The 20,988-nt window shown below is 35.9% G+C and overlaps 1 protein-coding gene, 1 long non-coding RNA gene and 1 pseudogene across 7 annotated transcripts in view; all 3 read left to right on the top strand.

Annotated features, from left to right (window-relative positions):
* Positions 1–20,988, top strand: part of NRG1 (neuregulin 1) — an 888,216-nt gene that overhangs the window by 88,082 nt on the left and 779,146 nt on the right. The gene's annotated exons all lie outside the window — the stretch shown is intronic.
* Positions 1–20,988, top strand: part of LOC141547681 (uncharacterized) — a 49,775-nt gene that overhangs the window by 10,989 nt on the left and 17,798 nt on the right. The window lies entirely within an intron of this gene.
* Positions 3,650–19,370, top strand: LOC141545534 (large ribosomal subunit protein uL3 pseudogene; annotated as a pseudogene).

Here is a 20,988-nt window from a genome sequence, read left to right as displayed (position 1 = left end):
CACTTGAGATTATTTAACACAAATTTTTAGAGGACTCAGCACAGTTTCATGATTTTCTCCAAGTCTGTTTAGCAATGCACAAATAGGAGTGAAGGTGGCAGATAGTGGGAGATAGTAATTAAAAGCCTTGCAAGGGCAGGACTGGTCATAGGAAAGGAGGCAAGGGATTGGAGGTAAGTGGATAGTGCAGAACTAGAATTGTTCATCAAGGGGTCAAAGTAGGGAAAACAGGAGAGGTTAGCCAGTCTAAGTTTTGATACCTTGGCAGAAACTTGGGATCAATCTCTATAATATTGGAGGTCACTGTAGATGAAGAATAAGCTTAGGTGTTGTAAGGTGGAAAGAAGAGAGAAATGACAAAATAATTCTAATCAGATAAAAGTAGGAATTTTGTGGACAATCAAGAATAGGACACCTCTATGTGTAGTTGAGAAGTGGTTAAAAAAAAAAGGACATTAGGGGAAATGAGTAAATGAGGCTTTTGTGAAAAGCAATCTGAAAATCTTACCATGCTAAAGACAAGGTCTGTGATCATGGAAAGGTAATAATAATAATAACAATGGCCATAGTACTGAAAACTGACCTCTATGATTGGGGATCAGAGAAGCAGGTACTTACCATTGCACACCCTGTTTCTGCTATCTCTTAGCAAGGCTTTCAGGGATAGGTAAGCAGGGAGAAGGCAGCAGAGGCTTGGGCTCAGCACATATACTGACACTGTCCTTGTAGTCAGGAAAAGGGCCTTATATAAGTTAAATTTTCCTTTTTCCTTTTCCTTTGAATCCTAGGGCAACCTCATTTAATTTTTGGATCTAGTTTTGTAGTATGGACAAATTGAAGGGAATTTTGTACCTGTATAAAATATTTGTATTTGATATAGAAGAAGGGCAATGAGATTTCACTCTCTATTGAAGGACTCTGCTTTCAGAACCAATGAGTCTATAAGCCTATAATCCATTTACTATGTGCCATGCAAAAGCACTAGGAATATTAAAAAGGGGAAAAAAGTGTTCCTGTCTTCAAGGAGTACTAGGTAGAGCAGTGGATAGAGCACTCCAGGAATACTGAGTTCAAATCCAGCTTTAGACACTAACTGTATGACTTTGGGCAAGTCATTTAACCTCAGTTTATCTCATTTTTTTAACTATAAAATTGAGATAATAATTGAGATAACCTTAACTAGCAGGGTTGTTGTGAGATTCAAATGAGATAATATTTGTAAAGTGTTTAGCATAGTACCTATCACATTATAGATACCATATAAATGCTTATTATTTTTGCTGTTGTTTTATTGTTATTTTGGTCCAAGCTTCATATGGACTATTTTTGCTTGACCTGTTGAAGAGTCTCCTGAGCTTATATTGGTCAGATCTATCACAGTGGGACATAGTTTACATTGACTCCTATATCATAGTGTCATTTTGGTCTTTGAGTATGAAAGACAACTATTATTATCTTCCAATGAGAGATAATATGTAGATAACTATATACTAATAACAGATCTTCAAAGGCATTATTGCGAACCTGTGAAATCTGGACAGAATACCAGTGCCATGCCAGGAAACTGAGTTGCTTTCATTTGAATTGATGTACTAAGATGAGTTTGGAGAGTCAGTATGCAAAGAGCACCTAGTCTGGAGTCATACCAACCATTTGAGTTCCAGTCCAGCCCACTTAACCCATGTGACCTTGGCTGACTCATCTCATTTTTCTGGACTTCAATTTCCCAGTCTGTAAAATGAAGTGGTCTGTTCTCTTGATATCTTTTCTAACTTGAGATCTATAGCTTTATGGGAATCACACAAAGATGAATGTTTTGGTCCTAGTAATTGTTGAAGATTATCAAGGGATTGTAAACAGTGCCAAAGAGGAGGAGGAACCCTGATCTTCCAGTCCAGAAAGCACAAATTCCTGCAGAATAGGACGGACTGTTACCAAATCCCTAGAGTTTATTTTTAAAAAGTTTTTGTAAAGTTACAAATTTCCCTTATGTCTCAGTTCAAACATCATATTCTATATGAAGCCTTTTTTGATCCTCACTATCAGGGCCCTCCCTCTCAAATCATCTGCTATTTATTTTTCATATACCTGTAAGTTTTCTCTGCTATCACTTTTGAAGATTTGAAAAGGGGACTGTTATATTTGGACCCCTGGGGCCTGGCATCCAGTTGGGGCTCCATCAATGCTTCTTGATTGATTGATTGAGGAGTACTTTCATGTGGTTTATACGTAGTCACAAGAGAAGCTCAGATTCTCTTATTATGAAAACCTTGTGTCTTCTGATGCAAACTTGGCTTAGGATAGAAAATAGGAGATGAATCTGTACCTTGTGAAGAAATGGTACTGGTCACTTGGAATATTGTCTGGGATGATCCTGAGGCAGATGTTTAGACCAGATTGTAAGAAGACTGAAAAATGTGAGTTAGCATAATTATGAAACAAAATTTCAAAACATAAGCAAGATGTTTCTGTGAGGCAGCCAGATGTGGGAGTATTCATTAATTCCAATTTAGTATTGGATATTTGTGCCAGTTATGTCTTAGATACTGAATTGGAGTCTAATTTATGCCAGTTGTAGTTAGAGTCTGTATTCTGAGACTAAAGTTTATGCCAGCAAAGGAACACATTGTGTTTCTCCCCCACTAGCAGTGATTCTATGTTAAATGCTTCTGAAGGGCCACCTCCTATAGGAAATGTTCTTGAATTGAAGGGAGGCAGATGGATATTTTTCTCATTTTTCCATGCCATCTCTGGTTGCAAAGCTCAAAACTTATTCTTACTTCCATCCAATTATATTTATTATCCTTATAGAATAATACATAATCTGGAAAAGCCTATACAACAGATTTTTATTATTTCTGTTTTGTAGATGTGGAAGCTAAGATCAGAGATGTTAGCAGACTTGCCTAGGTCAGATGACTATTGATTGAGGTGGGATTTAAATTCAATTCTTCCTCTTTCTGTCTAGTCCCCTAGCAAGTAGATGCAGCTTCACACAATAGTGCCCTTCTGTTCCCATACCTTTGCATATAAAATGACTCATTAGGGTTCAGAGGTGCCCTTGAACTCTTAGCAGCTATGCCAGAGAGAACAAACTCTGCCAGTGCTGGCCAAGCTAGGAACATTTTGAATGGGCTCCCAGGGGACAGATATTATTTGTGTCATTTGAGGACCAGGGAAGTTAAGTTTTCAAATGCTCATCCTTAAATGAAGTACTTGGCCATAGACAGTCACAGGACCATTTCCTAGAGGTATAGGGACTTTTGCTACATATCAGGGAAAAGAAAGATGAGCAAACCCACCAATGGTTGAAGCATGAATATGTAATGGATTCTAACTAATGTACTTTTCCAACATTAACTATTTATATTTCTTTCAGATGCCAGTTTATAGGGCTGATGTGTTAAGTTTTCAAAAGGCAATGTCTGCTGTTGCTTCATTTTTTCTTATATCATTCCTTGCAAAGGACCAATTTTTAAAAAAAATACTGCTTTATTTTTTCTAAATACATGTAAAGACAATTGTAAATATTTATTAAAATTTTTTTGCTCTAAATTTTCTTCTTCCCTTTTTCTCTACTTTCCCGTAGATAAACAATTTGATATAGGTTATATATATATATATATATATATATATATATATATATATATATATATATGCAATCATGTAAAATATCTATCCATGTTAGTTATATTGTGAAAGAATAAATAGACCAAAAGGAAAAACCCTACAAAAATCCCTCAAGTAAATAAAAAGTGTACTTTAATCTGTGTTCAGACTCCCAACAGTTCTTTCTCTGGATATAGATATATCCATATATTTCCTATCATGAGTTTTTTTGGAACTGTCCTTGATCATTGTATTGCTGAGAAGAGATAAGTCAGTCATGGTTGATCATCACACAGTGTTACAATCTTTTCCTGGTTCTTTTCACTTCATTTTGCATCAGTTCATGTAAAGTCTTTCCAGGTTTTTCCAAAATCCACTTGTTTACTATTTGTTTCATTCTTTAAATAATATTTTATTTTTGTTAATGCACAAAAAGATAGTTTTCAACATTCACCTTTGCAAAATCTTGTGTTCCAAAATTTTCTCCCTCTTTCTCTCTCCCTTTCTCAAGACAGTAAACAATTCAAAATAGGTTAAACTTGTGCAATTCTTCTAAACATATTTCCATCATTATCATACTGCACAGAAAAATCTGATCAAAAGGGAAAATAACACAAGAAAGAAAAAAAAACAAGCAAGGAATAAATTTGTATGGCTGCTACACAGCCATGCTACACATATTTTTGCACATGTGGGTCCTTTTCTCTCTTTTATGATCCCTTTGGGATGAAGACTCAGTAGAGACACTGTTGGATCAAAGGATATGCATAGTTTGTTAGCCCTTTGGGTATTGCTCCAAATTGCTCTCCATAATTGGTTAGATCATTTCACAACTCATCAACAATACATTAAAATCCCAGTTTTCCCACATCTCCTCCAACAGTTATCATTATCTTTTCCTGTCATCTTGGCTAATCTGAGAGTTGTGAGGTGGTACCTCAGAGTTATCTTGATATGCATTTCTCTGATCAATAGTGATTTAGAACATTTTTAAAATATGATTTGAAACGTCTTTAATTTCTCCATCTAAAAATTGTCTGTTCATATTCTTTAATGACTTATCAATTGAGCAACAACTTATATTCTTATAAATTTGAGTCAATTCTTTATATATTTCAGAAATGAGACCTTTATCAGAAACATTAGCTATAAAAAGTTTTTCCCAGCTTTCTGTTTTCCTAAAAAACAGCTGCATTGATTTTGTTTGTGCAAAACTTTTAAAATTTAATGTAATAGAAAATTATCCACTTTACATTTCATAATATTCTCTAGTTCTTCTTTGGTCACAAATTCCTTCCCTTTCACAGATTTGAGAGGTGAACTATTCCTTTTTTTATTTATTAATTTTATAATGATAAAATTATAAAAAAATTTTTGGCAGTACATATGCATGAGTAATTTTTTTTAAATAACATTATCCCTTGTATTCATTTTTCCAAATTTTCCCCTCCCTCCCTCTACTTCCTTCCCTAGATGACAGGCAATTCCATACCTATTACATGTGTTACAGTATAACCTAGATACAATATATGTATGTAAATCCAATTTTCTTGTTGCATGTTACGAATTGGATTCTGAAGGTATAAGTAACCTGTAGAAAGACAGTAGTGCTAACAGTTTACATTCACTTCCCAGTGTTCCTTCTCTAGGTGTAGTTGTTTCTGTCCATCATGATCAACTGGAAGTGAGTTGGATCTTCTTTATGTTGAAGATATCCACTTCCATCAGAATATATCTTCATACAGTATTGTTGTTGAAGTGTATAGTGATCTTCTGGTTCTGCCCATTTCACTCAGCATCAGTTCATGTAAGTCTCTCCAAACCTCTCTGTATTCCTCCTGCTGGTCATTTCTTACAGAGCAATAATATTCCATAACCTTCATATACCATAATTTACCCAACCATTCTCCAAATGATGGACATCCATTCATTTTCCAGTTTCTAGCCACTACAAAAAGAGCTGCCACAAACATTTTGGCACATACAGGTCCCTTTCCCTTCTTTAGTATTTCCTTGGGATATAAGCCCAGTAGTAGCACTGCTGGATCGAACAGTATGCACAGTTTGATAACTTTTGGGGCATAGCTCCAAATTGCTCTCCAGAATGGCTGGATTCTTTCACAATTCCACCAACAATGCATTAGTGTCCCAGTTTTCCCACATCCCCTCCAACATTCATCATTATTTGTTCCTGTCATCTTAGCCAATCTGACAGGTGTGTAGTGGTATCTCAGAGTTGTCTTAATTTGCATTTCTCTGATCAGTAGTGATTTGGATCACTCTTTCATGTGAGTGGATATAGTTTCAATTTCATCCTCTGAGAATTATCTGTTCATATCCTTTGACCATTTATCAATTGGAGAATGGTTTGATTTCTTATAAATTAGGGTCTATATATTTTGGAGATGAGACCTTTATCAGAACCTTTAACTGTAAAAATGTTTTCCCAATTTGTTACTTCCCTTCTAATCTTGTTTGCATTAGTTTTGTTTGTATAGAAGCTTTTTAGTTTGATGTAATCAAAATCTTCTATTTTGTGATCAATAATGATCTCTAGTTCTCCTCTGGTCATAAATTCCTTCCTCCTCCACAGGTCTGAGAGGTAGACTATCCTCTGTTCCTCTAATCTATTTATGGTCTCATTCTTTATGCCTAAATCATGGACCCATTTTGATCTTATCTTGTTATATGGTGTTAAGTGTGTATCCATATCTAATTTCTGTCATACTAATTTCCAGTTTTCCCAACAGTTTTTTTCAAATAATGAATTTTTATCCCAAATGTTGGTATCTTTGGGTTTGTCAAACACTAGATTGCTATAGTTGTACCCTTTTTTGTCCTTTGTATCTAATCTGTTCCACTGATCGACTGGTCTATTTCTTAGCCAATACCAAATGGTTTTGGTGAACTGCTGCTTTATAATATAGCTTTAGATCAGGTACACCTAAACCACCTTCATCTGACTTTTTTTTCACTAATTCCTTTGAAATTCTTGACCTTTTATTCTTCCATATGAATTTTGTTGTTATTTTTTCTAGATCATTAAAATAGTTTCTTGGGAGTCTGATTGGTATAGCACTAAATAAATAGATTAGTTTGGGGAGTACTGTCATTATTATATTAGCTCGGCCTATCCATGAGCACTGAATGTCTTTCCAGTGAACTATTCCTTAATTTGCTTATAGTATCACCCTTTATGTCTAAATTATGACCTCATTTCAACCTTATCTTGGTATAGAATGTTAGATGTTGGTCAGTGCCTAGTTTCTACCATACTATTTCCCAGTTTCCCCAGCAATTTTTGCCAAATAGTGACATTTTATTCTAGAAGCTGGAGCCTTTGGGTTTATCAAACATTGGATTGCTATAGTCATTGACTATTGTTTCTTGTGAACCTAACTTATTCCACTGATCCAGTACTTTACTTCTTAGCCAATACCAAAAGATTTTGATGACTGCTGCTTTGAAATATAGTTTTAAGTCTGGTACATCTATGCCACCTTCCTTTGAATTCTTTTCAACAATTACTTGCTTGTCATTTTTTATAGCATGCTAGTATTTTATTACATTCATATACCACAACATCTTCAGCTCTTTCCAAATTGATGGGCATCCCTTTAATATCCAATTTATAAAGAACCAATTTCTCTTTTTTCTTTTTGATTTGGAACTATTATTTCTTCTGTTTTGGAAATTCTTAGTGGAAAAGTGCCTTCCCTAAGTACACATTGGTAGCTCCTGTGTAATTAAAGGCTCAGAGTTACTTTGGAGGTGGGCAGAGAAGTTGGCCATGACCATACAGTTAATGGGTAAGAGATAGGTCTTAAACTCAGGTTTTTATGGCATTGTATCATGGTTGACTCATTCCTTTTCTGGTTATGTCATACTGTTTCTCAAAGCAGCATGTGTTGGTGCTCCAGAATGTGACATGTATTGTCACTTAATATTTCAGATGATGCTATTAAAACAAGGATATCTTTATTATACTGATACGACCTGCCTTGTCCTGGGACAGTCAGTCTTAGTGTGTGATATATTATAGCTCTGATATTAATTCTTGATGTTAGGGAAGGTAACTTTAAAAAAGGAGGAGAACTCAGCTATCATCTTCATTCCACTCAATTGAGAAAAGGGGCTACTGAACCCTTGAGACATGGCTTGCCCAGAGTTACATAGCTAATAAATAGTGGAGCTGGAACTGGGACAACATTCCTCTGATTCCCAGGCTGGGATATATTATTTCTAGTCTTCATGTCTCTCTGAGTTCATTTTCCTCATCTGTAAAAGTAAGAAATGAGCTCTTGTTTCCTTTCAATTCTAACATTTTGCAATGAATGTCATGTAAGTGTATCTTCTACATACTTAATGCTAGAAACATGAAAAGAGAGTCTGATGACTTTATAAGTCAGAAACGTTGAGTACCTAGATGGTCTGGGTTGTAATGAGGCTGTGTCATGATGTTTGCTTCTGTCTTTTCGTGGTTCGGTTATTTCATCCTTATGATTCCCTTCATTTACATATGCAACGTCCTTTCTCTCCAGTTTTTCTTTCTCTATGACTCTTGCTCATGGCCTTCCAGAAGTCTTCCATAGAAAATGCTTTAAAGTCAGGACTTTAATGAGATGCCAGTGGATTCATGATCTTATCACTTGGGTTCTCCCTCCCTGTACAGCTGCAGAGCATGTTTTCTTCACATATCATTTTGTGCATATGTCATCCTGTCCACATCCTTCTATAAATCTTCCAGAGAGGATTATTTGATTTCAAGACTTTTCAATGAGATTTCAGTAGATTCATGATGTCATATTGTTGACATGTAAGAGTCTTACTAGATCTCCTATGTCTTTTCATTGACCTTTGGGTCAGTTGCAGGTGTGATTTTTCTGAGATCATGAAATTCCATGATCCATAGCTACTAGCCATCAAAGAGAAGCCACTGGTGGAAAAAAGATGCCTTTTGACAGCTGGCAACTAGGCTGTGAATTCTTTGACTCTAATGATCAGTGAATACACTACAGGTAAAATGTCTTTGGAAATGAAATGAAAATTCACCCTTGCTCCCAACTTTCAATTTTACCATAGCAAGATTGTGACCACTATGACAATGCTTTGGCAAAACGAAGAAAACGAATGTCTTAAACTAACATTTTATTAGACAATGTTTTCCCAGGGAAATATTAGGTGAAAACATTTCCAGAAATGCTGGCACCTTAACAGCCCCAAGATGGATGTTTGTTTTCCCTGAGCCAATGGAAACAAAACCCCATTTGGACATGTTGACGGGAGGACCTGACGTTTCTAATAGGAATGAAGGCTTGGAAACTCTCAAAAATTGCATAAATGCATGAATACATGAGCTCATGGGCCTCTTGATCTGAGGCTAACATGGTCCCTTAGGGGTACTGGTGTAACATAGCTGTTCTCAAGCCCAGCACATCAAATGTTTCACAGCTTCTCAGGCAGGCAGCTGGCCCAAAGGTGCATTTTTCTTAGCTCACAATTGCAAGTAATTTAGTTTCTAAGACTGTAATAACTCTCTAGGGGAGCTAGGGAAGAAGACATTGGGGAGGATTTAGCTTTCCTTATATAATAGCTACACAAAATAAATGTGTATTCGTGGCCATAGTGGGATGTTGGATTCTAAGGAGCCACATTTCATCTGGGTCTGAGGGAGGGAAGGAGCTACAAATTCTACCTAGGGCTAAGAAGAGGAGGACAAAAACTGGAGCTTGGCACTTGGACTGTGCAAAGTTGGTTGGGGGATTGACTGATCATCCTTTTAATAGATTTGAAGCCTCAGTTTGCTGTGCTGAAAAATGAAAGGGTCCCTAAGGAGCCCAGGGGTAGCTTTCAGGAAGTCCTTGAATTTGATTGGGAAAAATGACATCTTTATTTTTATTTCTTCTCCTGGTTCCAGTTTTGATTTTTTTTTTCAAATGTTCCTTCTATGACTCAGCTGCTATTTCACTCTAGAACTTCCTTTGGACATGTTGCCTCCCCTTCTGCCGCTGAAGTCTTCCTCTCTGGCTCTCAGACACTTTCAAATTGTATGACCTTGGACACTTCATCTGTTTGCCTCAGCTTCCTCAACTATAAAATGGGGATAATAAAAGCACTTACCTCACAGGGTTGTTGTGAGGATCAGATGAAGTTATATTTAGAAGTGCCTGGCAAGACTTGGCAATCTATAAATTAAACCAGTTGTTTATTATTATTATGATTCTAATCTCTCTTCTCTACCTCATTTCAACCTCATCATGTAAGGGTCTGAGGTACAATTCACATCACTGCTAATGAAAATAGTTCATTATAAAAAGGCTGATAGATCTCTTCTATTTCTTATCTATTGTTGTTCTGGCAATTTCATCTGTGGATACACTTGGGATGATATGGTGCAGTTGGATCTTAGGCCAAGCTCCCCGTAGGCTGTTAGTTCTCCTTCATAGTGCTTTGCGGATGAGTTTCAAGACCTATTTCTCATCATCCTGATCTATATCTGGCCACTGGACCCAGATGGCTCTGGAGGGAAAGTGAGGCAGGTGACTTTGTACAGTCCTTCCTCGCTTAAATCTAATTCACTTGCATGTCTCCTCCCTGATGTCATGGTCCTCATTGAGAACAAAGGACATTTAACAACAGAAGAGTTTACATTTTAAGCTGCTGTTACTATCATTAGTTTCATCTCTCTAAATGACAAAGACTATTGTTCAGGTTAAAATAGTTCCTGGGATCCTTTCTCATGGTTACTGCTTTCATCCATTGCATTTTGTGGGAGATGATGATAACCAAGATCACGATATTTGTCTTTTTCCCCATTTCCCAGTTTTTACTACTGATGGCTTGCTTGAATCATATTGGCTAAAGCTGTTGCAGGCACTTCCCTATATCAGTGCTCATGAACAAAACTATCTTCTTTATGGAAAAGACTCTCCACAAAGGACTTTACTCCATATTAAGCCACAGTTATGTTAATTATAATTTTTTAGAAAATACTAGAAGACAATAATGGCATGGTACAGTGGAAAGAACTCTGGCTCTGGGGTTCAGATCCCAATGTTCAAACAGCAGTTTTGGCATTTATTATCTGTGTGACTTTGGGTGAATCCCATTCTCAGTTTCCTTTTCTGCAAAACAAGAGGATTGTACTAGATAATCTTTAAAATAGCTTTCAGTTCCTGTGTGACAGCTTGTAGCAGTATGTTGCAGAGAACATTGATTCAAATCATAACCTTTTTGCTACCTGTTTGGTTTGCTACTTGTTTGCTACTTTGGGAAATTCACTTTTTTCTTCTGGATATCTCTATCTACAGGAATTTGAAGTAGGATGAAAAATTTAAAACTGGAAGGGATCTTAGAATCTAGTTATCTCATGTTGTAAATGAGGAATTGAGGCAAAGAGATAAAGTGACTTGTCCAGTGATAAGTGTAAGTGCTAGAATGGGATTCAGGAGGGGCTGAGTTCAAATCCAGGGTCAAAGTATGATCCTAGATATGTTACTTATAATTTGCCAGTCTCAGTTAACTTATCTGTAAAATAGGAATAATAACCACCTATTCCCCAGGATTATTATAAGAATCAAATGAAATAATATTTGTAAAGTGCTTTGTAAATCTTAAAGTGCTATGTGAATAAATACTAGTTGTTATTACTAGCTCTTTTAAGTGTGTGAATCAGGATTTGAAACCATAGCTCCTTGATTCAGGTCCTTATCTACTGTGCTGCCTAGATGCCTTGATTATGTGGTCTTTGAGGTCTTTTCTAGTCCTGGATCTGCTGCTGTATATCAGAAATAGAAAGCCATATGTGAACAAGCATCAGTTCCAAACAGAACTTCACATAAGAATCTTCTAACTTAATTGCCAAAAAAAATCTCTTAGGCTCTCCCAGCTTTCCTTGGTGGTAGCTGCAATGGCATTGGCAATGGTAATTTCCTTGGGAAGTTCTTCAAAAGAAAAGCAACAAGTTCTTGGGAAAGATGGAAGGCTTCCCCAACAAAGACTCCACTGAGCACCTTCACCTGACAGCCTTTCTGGTCTATAAGACAGGTATGACCCATATGATTTGAGAGGTGGACAGGCCCAGCTCAAAGGTCAACAAGAAGGAAGTGATTGAGACTGTCACCATTGTGGATATGCCCCCCCATAGTCATTGTAAGCATTGTGGATGAGGCTTTTGGAGCTTCAAAACCATCTTTGTCAAACACCTCAGTGATGAGATGTGATGAGTGTAATAGGCAATTCTACAAGCACTGACATGAATCTAAGAAGAAAGCCTTCAACAAGTACTGCAAGGAGTGGTAGGATGATGATGGCAAGAAAGAACTGACAAAAGACTTCAGGAACATGAAGTATTGCTAGGTGATCTGAGTCACTGTCTGTACCCATATGCACCTGCACCCTCTGAAGCAGAAGTCATACTTAATGGAGATCCAGGTAAATGGTGACAGTGTGTCTGAGAAACTAGAAGGAACCTTTGAGAAGCTGAAGTAGCAGGTGTTTGTGTTCATAGTATTTGGCAAGAGAATATGATTAACATCACTGGAGTGACCAAGGGCAAGGATTACAAAGGTGTCACCAGTCACTGGCACAGAAAGAAGCTGCCCTGAAAAACCCACTGAGGCCTATATAAGATGGCAATGTATTGGAGCTTGGCATTCTGTCCCTGTGGCCTTCTCTGTGGCTTGGACTGGTCAGCCAACTATTGGGCTACCATTGCTCCAAAATCAACAAAAAGATCAACAAGATTGACCAGGGCTACCAGATCAGGGATGTCAAGCTGATCAAAAACAACATGTCCACTGGATATGATCCATCTGACAAGTTCAGCAACCCTCTGGGAGGCTTTGTCTACTACGATGAAGTGACCATTGATTTTATCATGCTGAAAGGCTGAAAGGAACCAAGAAGCATGTCCTCACCTTGCAAAAGTCACTATCGGGACAGACCTAATGTCATACCCTGGAGAAAATTGACTTGAAGTTTATTGATACTGCCTCCAAATTTGTCCCCTGTTGATTCCAGATTTGTGGAGAAGAGAGCTTTCATGAGACAACTTAAAAAGGACTGTGTCCTTAAAGAAGAAGCTGCTTAATGCTTCCAAACCAACTTGGAGATGTGGATTGTTTGACATTGAAATAAATTGAAATTCTTTTCAAAGCTTAACAAAAAGCTCTTAGCTACATGTTTACTCAAATGTTTCTCAGATGTAACGACTAGATGTTTGACTTTCCTGAAAGAACAGATTCCAGAATGAATTGGAAGAAGCCTGAATGTCACACAGTCCTCCTAATAGTGACTCTGCCCAGCATGTATACCTCGAGTCTGTCCATACAGAGCCCATTTCCATGGGAAGAGACATCATAAAGGAGGAAATGTGAAGCAAAAGATAAGGGCTCTCACCTCCAGAATTTAGTGAGCAGCTCTTTTCAAATGTGGTGTATATTAGAGAATGGCTTCCCCAATTGGCTGTACTTAGCAGTAGCTAATCAAGAGACTAGCACAGCATCTCCTGAGATGAACCTTGAGGGGCCAACCAAACTGTGAGAAGATCAGAGGTATTGAGTCAACTATGTGATGTGCTCCCCCAAGTGATAAACCACATTCAGATCATTTAAGAGTGAGGAAGATAATAGAGCTGCTGTCCTGATTTGGTCATACCTGAAGTACTGATGGTATTCATTTCTAGGCACCATGAGGTAAAGATTTGACAAATAAAAGGGTGTTTCAGTGAATGTGACTTGAGAAGATGAGGAAACCATGCCACGTGAGGACTGTTTGGTAGAACTAGAACTGGAATCAATCAGTCTATCCATTAAGCACTTACTTCCTGTACACTGGAGCCTGGGCTTGGTGCTGGATATAAAAAGATAAAAGCCAGGCGGTCTTATTTCTCAGAAAACTTACATTCTACTAGAAAGACACAGGAGACTATATCTAGACTACCTGTAAGAGCAACACAGCTATTTGGACTGGCTTTAACAGTGGGAGGAATAAGGAAAGGTCTTTTAAAGGGAGAGACATTTGACCTAAACCTTCAATAGAGTTATTTCTTTGGGGAAGAGGTGAAAAGGAAAAACATTTTAGGGAGGATGTGGGACATTACCTGTACAAATATTTGAAAGTGGAAGATGGAATGTAATTTGGAGGAAACATTTTATTGACCAATTTGCAGCATAGAATTCATAAAGGGAAAAAGTAGTTTGGAGAAAGATGGATTGGAGAGTAAGATGATGAAGACTTTAAAATGCCAGAGAGAAGTGGCATTCTATCAGAAGTGAAGTAGGGGACAAGAGAAGTAAGTGTCTTTTTTTTTTAAAGCTTTACTTAAAAAATATACTGTGAATTTAATCCCTTCTTCCTAACTTAAGAATTTCCACATATAGAGTAGAAGATATAGAGAGGATCATATATAGAGCCCTCCATCTGTGTTGGATGCAATTTGCATTAAAATATTGCCTATCATAAATCCCACACATTATTTTTAGTTCTGTGCTGTTTGTGTTTCTTTCTGAATTTCTTTTTATTTTCTTTTGGCCGTTTAAAAATGTTTCAACAACACATTTTATATGTAGTTTGCTTTTGGTTACTGTAGTTTCTGATAGACTTTCATGATGATAATTTGGTCTGCCATGAATTTGGGGTTTTTGCTGGAGTAGATATATGAGTGAGGCCCTAACCAGGTGAAAGCAACATATTAAAAATGATCTTCTATGAACAGCTTGGATTTGTTCCAGGGAATACAAGATTGGTTCAATATCAGGAAAACTTTTGATAAGTGGACAATATTGAAAACAAGAACAACAAAAATTGTAAAATTACATCAATAGACAGAAAAAAGATTTTGACAAAATACAAACCCTATTTTTAAATTAGAAAACACACTACAAAGCATAGGAATTAAGATTGAGGCAGGCATAAGGTATGTAGAAATTATATATTTTTTTGCCATGCTAAATGATATCTATATAACACTCACATCTAATATTATATAAAAAAGGCATAAACTAGAGGGCTTTTTGATAAGATCGGGGTAAAACAAGGATGTCTGCAATCACCACTACTATTTATGTCAGCTCTTATAGTAAGATAATAAAAAGAAATTTAGGAAATAAGCAGAGGTAAAGAGGAAACAATGATTTATACATCTGATGATTACTTAGAGAATCAGTTAATAACTTCAGCAGACTTGCAAGATATAATTTCACATAAATCATTAATGTTTATTACCAATTAAATTACAATACCAACACCAGTAGGATAGAAAGAAAGAGAAATTCCATTGAAATAATTACAGAATGGAAAAAAATAAGTACTTGGAAACCCATCAAGACATGTACAGTAATTATATGCATACAATTACAAAGCACTTTATATAAACACAGACAAAATAGACAAAAATATATAAATTATATAGACATTTATAAAATACAGATAGATAATTAGAGAAATTTTCATTTCTCATGTATATATATATGTAAAGTACTTTATAATACTGAAGTGATAGAATAAAATTAATAATAATACCTTAATTAATTAATTTATTTACACCATCACAACTACCAAATTATTACTGTATAGAACTACACAAGTAATAGTGAAATTCATCTGAAGGAACAAAAGGTCAAGAATCTCCATGGAGGTAATGGGGAAAAAGTGGGAAAGAAGGAGTTCTAGCAGCACCAGTTTTATTAAAGCAGTAATTGTCAAAACAATTTTGTTCCTAGTTGGAAAGGTCGACTACTTAGATTAGGTGAACGGTATGTAAAAGCAAATGAATCTAGTAGACGAGGGTTGACAAACCCAAAGACCCAAGCTACTGGGGTAAGAAGTCATTGTTTGTTTTAAAAAAAATACTGTAAACAATAGAAAGTTGGCTGAAAGAAATTATAGTTACACTAATATTTTACCTCAATAACCAAGATTAGCTCCAAATGTCCACATGATAAAGATAAGAGGAAATATTATAGCTTTAAATTAGAGGAACAAAGAGGAAACTTCCAGTCATGTCTATAGACAGGAGATGAATTTATAACCAAAAGTACATGTAAAAGATCATGCAAGATAAATTAGATAATTTTGATTATATATATATTTATTTTTTGAAATTGTATAAACAAAACCAGTGGAGAGAAAAATTAGAAAGGAAATGTGTAACCAGAAGGCAATCTTTGTAGCAAGTTTCTTATTTTTAAGCTACATAAAGAACAGATTCAGATTTATAAGAATAAATATATTCTCCAATTGATACATGGTTGAAGGATGTGAACAGACAGTTTTCAAAGGAATAAATCACAGTTATCCACAGCTATATAAAAAATGTTCACTAATAATTAGGGAAATGCAAATTAAGTAATTCTGAGGTTCCACTCCATACATACCAGCTTGGCATAGTGGATGAGGAAAGTGACAGCTAGTTGAGAGGGCCATGAAAAAGCAGTACTACTGATATACTGCTGGTGGAGCTGTGAATTGGTCCAGCTGTTACAGAAATAAAATTGGAAACATGTTCACCAAATTGTGCCTGCTCTCTGATCCAGGTATACTAGTACTTGGCCTATTCTTGCAAAGACATCAAAGAGAGAAAAAGGACCCACATGTACAGAAATATTTATAGTAGCTCGTTTTTTGATGATAAGCTATTAACTAAAAGGGTGGCCATCAGTTGGGGAATGGCTGTGCAAATTACATTTTATGAATGTAGAAGAATATTATTGTACCATTAAAATGAAGCATAGGACAGTTTCAGAGAAATTTGGGAAGATGTGAATTAATGAAGAATGAAGGGAAGTAGAACCAGGAGGGCAATTTATATGACAAAAACATGGTAAAGACAACTTTTTCCCAAGGTGTGAAGGGTTTTATTTTTTTAAATCTTATTTTATTTTTAATTTATGTAATAAAACAGCATTTCCATAACATAGTATAATAAAAAAAGATCACACGCGAAACTGCAAATCTATAATGTACAACTTGCTATTACTTTTAAATATATAATAAAACTATCATGTAAGTTTTTTTTTTCTTTTCCTACTTCTCTCTCTTAGAGATGGCTACTATAAGACACACACACACACACACACACACACACACACACACATATATATATATATATATATATATATATATATCCATTTCTTTGCTATCACAAAGAAAGCTGCTACAAATAGTTTAGAATGTATAAATTCTTTCCTTTTTCCGTAATCATCTTTGGAAATAGACCTAGTAGTGGTATTGCTGGGTCAAAGGATTTAGGCAGTTTAACAAATCTTTGGCCATAATTCCAAATTGCTCTCCAAAATGGCTAGATCAGTTCACAGTTCCATTAACAACATCCCGATTTTCCACATCCCCTTCAACATTTGTTACTTTTCCCTTTAATCATTTTAGCCAATCTGATAGGTATAAGATGCTATCTCAAGGTGGTTTTAATGTGCATTTCTCTAATCACTAATGATTTAGAGTATTTTTTCATATAACTATAAATTGTTTTGATTTCTTCATTGGAAAAGTGCTTGTCCGTATCTTAACCATTTATCAATTGATGTATATCTCATGTTCTTACAGATTTGACAATTCTTTATATATTTGAGATATTAGATCTTTATCTGAAAAGCTAGCAATAAAATTTCCCTCCAGTTTTCAGCTTTCCTTCTGATCTTGGCTACATTTATATAAGACCTTTTAAATTTAACATAATCAAAATTATCCATTTTATACCTCACTCTGCTTTCTATCTCTTGTGTATTCATAAATTGTTTGCCTATCTATAATCAGATAAGCAATATATTCCATGTTCTTCAAATTTTCTTGTAATCTCTTTCTTTACATGTATTTCATGTATCCATTTTGATTTTATCTTGGCAAATAGTGTAAGATATTGGCCGATGGCCAATTTTTGCCATATTGCTTTTTAGTTTTCTTGACAATCTTAAAAAAACAAATAATGAATTCTTATTCCAAAATCTCTCTGCTACCCACCTCCTAACAGAGGTAAAAGACTGGTGGCAGTAAAGTAAATTAAGAAGCTGCTGCTATAGTCCAGATAAGAATAGGACCTGAATACTAGACTGGTTCTCATGTTACCACAGAGTTCATTCTTGAAGAGGACCATGACATCAGGGAGGTGATGCCTTGAGATGCAAGTGAATTGGATTTAAGTGAGGTGGGGCTGTGGGAAGACACCAGCCTTACTTTCCACTCCAGAGCCATCTGGGTTCAGGACAACTGGAGATGACTCTGGATGCAGTGGGAGACCTTGGTCTTTTTAAGCTAAGGTCTTCAACAGGTTTCAGTTTGACTGAGGCTGCACCCAACTGAGGCAAAGAATTGTCTCTTTCATACAAGCCATTCCCCAATTGATAAATGGTCAAAGGATAAGAATAGACAATTTTCAGATGAAGAAATTAAAACCATTTTTAATCATATAAAGAAAAGCTCCAAATCACTATTGATCAGAGAAATGCAAAGTAAGACAACTCTGAGGTACCACTACACACTTCTCAGATTGGCTAAGATGACAGAAAAAGATAATGATAAATGTTGGAGGGGATGTGGGAGAACTGAGACACTAATACATTGTTGGCAGAGTTGTGAACCACTCCAACCATTCTGGAAAATAATTTGGGACTATGCTCAGAGGGTTATCAAACTGTGCATACCTTTGATCTAGCAGTGTCTTTACTGGGTTTGTATCCCAAAGAGATTACAAAAAAGGGAAAGGGACCCACATACACAAAAATGTTTGTAACAGCCTTTTTTGTGGTGGCAAGGAAACTGGAAACTAAGTGGATGCCCATCAATTGGGGAAGATTGAATAAGTTGAATGTTGTGGAATATTATTGTTGTATAAGAAATGATCAGCAGGAGGATTTCAGAAAAGCCTGGAGAAACTTATATGAACTGATGCTAAGTGAAGTAAGTAGGACCAAGGGAACATTGTACATAGGAACACGATTATGTGATAATGAATTCTGATAGATACGGCTCTTTTCAACAATGAGGTGACTCAGGCCATTTCCAATAAACTTGTGATAGAGAAAGACATCTGCATCCAAAAAGAGAAACTGTGGGGACTAAATGTGGATCACAAAATAGGATTTTCACCTTTTTTGTTGTTGTTTGCTTGCTTTCCCTGCCTCACTTTTCAGATGTAACCCTGGAGAAATCGAGCAAGACAGAGATTAGAGAATATTCAATACAATTTATTAAATGGAGAGATTTACTGGGACCAATGGATCCATGGTTGGTCCCAGGCCTGAATATTGGATACAGTATTCTTTTATGGGGTAATACCTGGATGGGGATGACCAAAGGGGGGGAGGCACCAAGGATGACATAATGGGAGGTACTAGAGAGGCTTCCCACATTCTAATGAATGTCTAAAATGGATAAAGACCTTTATCCCATCAAACATCAAAAAAGAATAAGTATAGCCTAAGGTCTAAGATATAAAACCTTTATCCTAACTTTAAAAGGGAATGGTTATATCCTGAGGCAGAGTAACTGAATAGGACAATTAAGGAAACGGGATCAGGACATTAAAAGACAACTGTGGCACAACATTCCACACTCTCTCTTCTAACTATTCAAATCTTTGAATTACCTTCCTCTAGAAGGTCTGATTTTTCTTGTGCAGCATGATAAATGTGGAAATGTATATACAAGAATTGCATATATTTAACCTATATTAGATTACTTGCTATCTAGGGAAGGGAGTCGGGTAAGGGAGTGAGAAAAATTTCTTTTTTTTTTTTTATTTTTTTTAAATTTTTTTTAAATTTTTTTTTTATTTTTTTTATTATATATATATATATATATATATATATATATTTTATAATATTATCCCTTGTATTCATTTTTCCAAATTACCCCCCCCTCCCTCTATTCCCTCCCCCCGACGACAGGCAATACCATACATTTTACATGTGTTACAATATAATCTAGGTACAATACATGTGTGCGAATATCATTTTCTTGTTGCACAATAAACATTAGAATCCGAAGGTACATGCAACCTGGGCAGATAGATATTAGTGCTAACAATTTTCATTCCCCTCCCAGTGTTTCTTCTCTGGGTGTAGCTACCTCTGTCCATCATTGATCAACTGGAAGTGAGTTGGATCTTCTTTATGTTGAAGATTTCCACTTCCATCAGAATACATCCTCATACGGTATTGTTGTTGAAGTGTACAGTGATCTTCTGGTTCTGCTCATTTCACTCAGCATCAGTTGATTTAAGTCTCTCCAGGCCTCTCTATATTCCTCCTGCTGGTCATTTCTTACCGAGCAATAATATTCCATAACCTTCATATACCACAATTTACCCAACCATTCTCCAACTGATGGACATCCATTCATCTTCCAGTTTCTAGCTACAACAAAAAGAGCTGCCACAAACATTTTGGCACATATATGTCTCTTTCCGCTCTTTAGTATTTCTTTGGGATATAATCCCAGTAGTAGCGCTGCTGGGTCAAAGGGTATGCACAGTTTGATAACTTTTTGGGCATAATTCCAGATTGCTCTCCAGAATGGCTGGATTCTTTCACAACTCCACCAGCAATGTATTAGTGTCCCAATTTCCCCACATCCCCTCCAACATTTGTCATTATTTGTTCCTGTCATCTTAGCCAATCTGACAGGTGTGTAGTGGTATCTCAGAGTGGTCTTAATTTGCATTTCTCTGATAAGTAGTGATTTGGAACACTCTTTCATGTGAGTGGATATAGTTTCAATTTCTTCCTCTGAGAATTGTCTGTTCATATCCTTTGACCATTTATCAATTGGAGAATGGTTCGGTTTCTTATAAATTATGGTCAGTTCTCTATATATTTTGGAAATGAGACCTTTGTCAGAACCTTTGTTTTTAAAAATATTTTCCCAATTTGTTACTTCCCTTCTAATCTTGTTTGCATTAGTATTATTTGTACAGAAACTTTTTAGTTTGATGTAATCAAAATCTTCTATTTTGTGATCAATAATGATCTCTAGTTCTCCTCTGGTCATAAATTCCTTGGGAGTGAGAAAAATTTCAAGGGTGGATGTTAAAAACTCTCTTTGCATATATTTTGAAAATTAAATATATGTATTATATATATTTAGAAAAATAATCTCCTCTTTTACCTAGTTAAAAAAAAAAAAACTAACTAAATGAATGAATGAATAAACCTGGGAAGGGAAGACCCTAGAGTTTTTGGCCAAAGTAGAAATGACTACTATTTACATTCAATCTGAGTCAATCATGACTCAAACAATGACCAAATGGCATTTGGCCTAGCCAAACTTTTGTTACAGGAGAAAAATGAAGGCTAATCTGGCTGTATAACTGACATTTTTCCTGAACTAAGGAATTCAGTGCTGTTGACATATTTCATTTTCAAA

The sequence above is a fragment of the Sminthopsis crassicaudata genome, chromosome 6 (genome assembly GCF_048593235.1).
Source record: "Sminthopsis crassicaudata isolate SCR6 chromosome 6, ASM4859323v1, whole genome shotgun sequence".
Classification (NCBI taxonomy): Eukaryota; Metazoa; Chordata; class Mammalia; order Dasyuromorphia; family Dasyuridae; genus Sminthopsis; species Sminthopsis crassicaudata.
The sequence above is the reverse complement of the archived record's forward strand: the minus strand, read 5'-3'. Positions and strand labels throughout refer to the sequence as shown.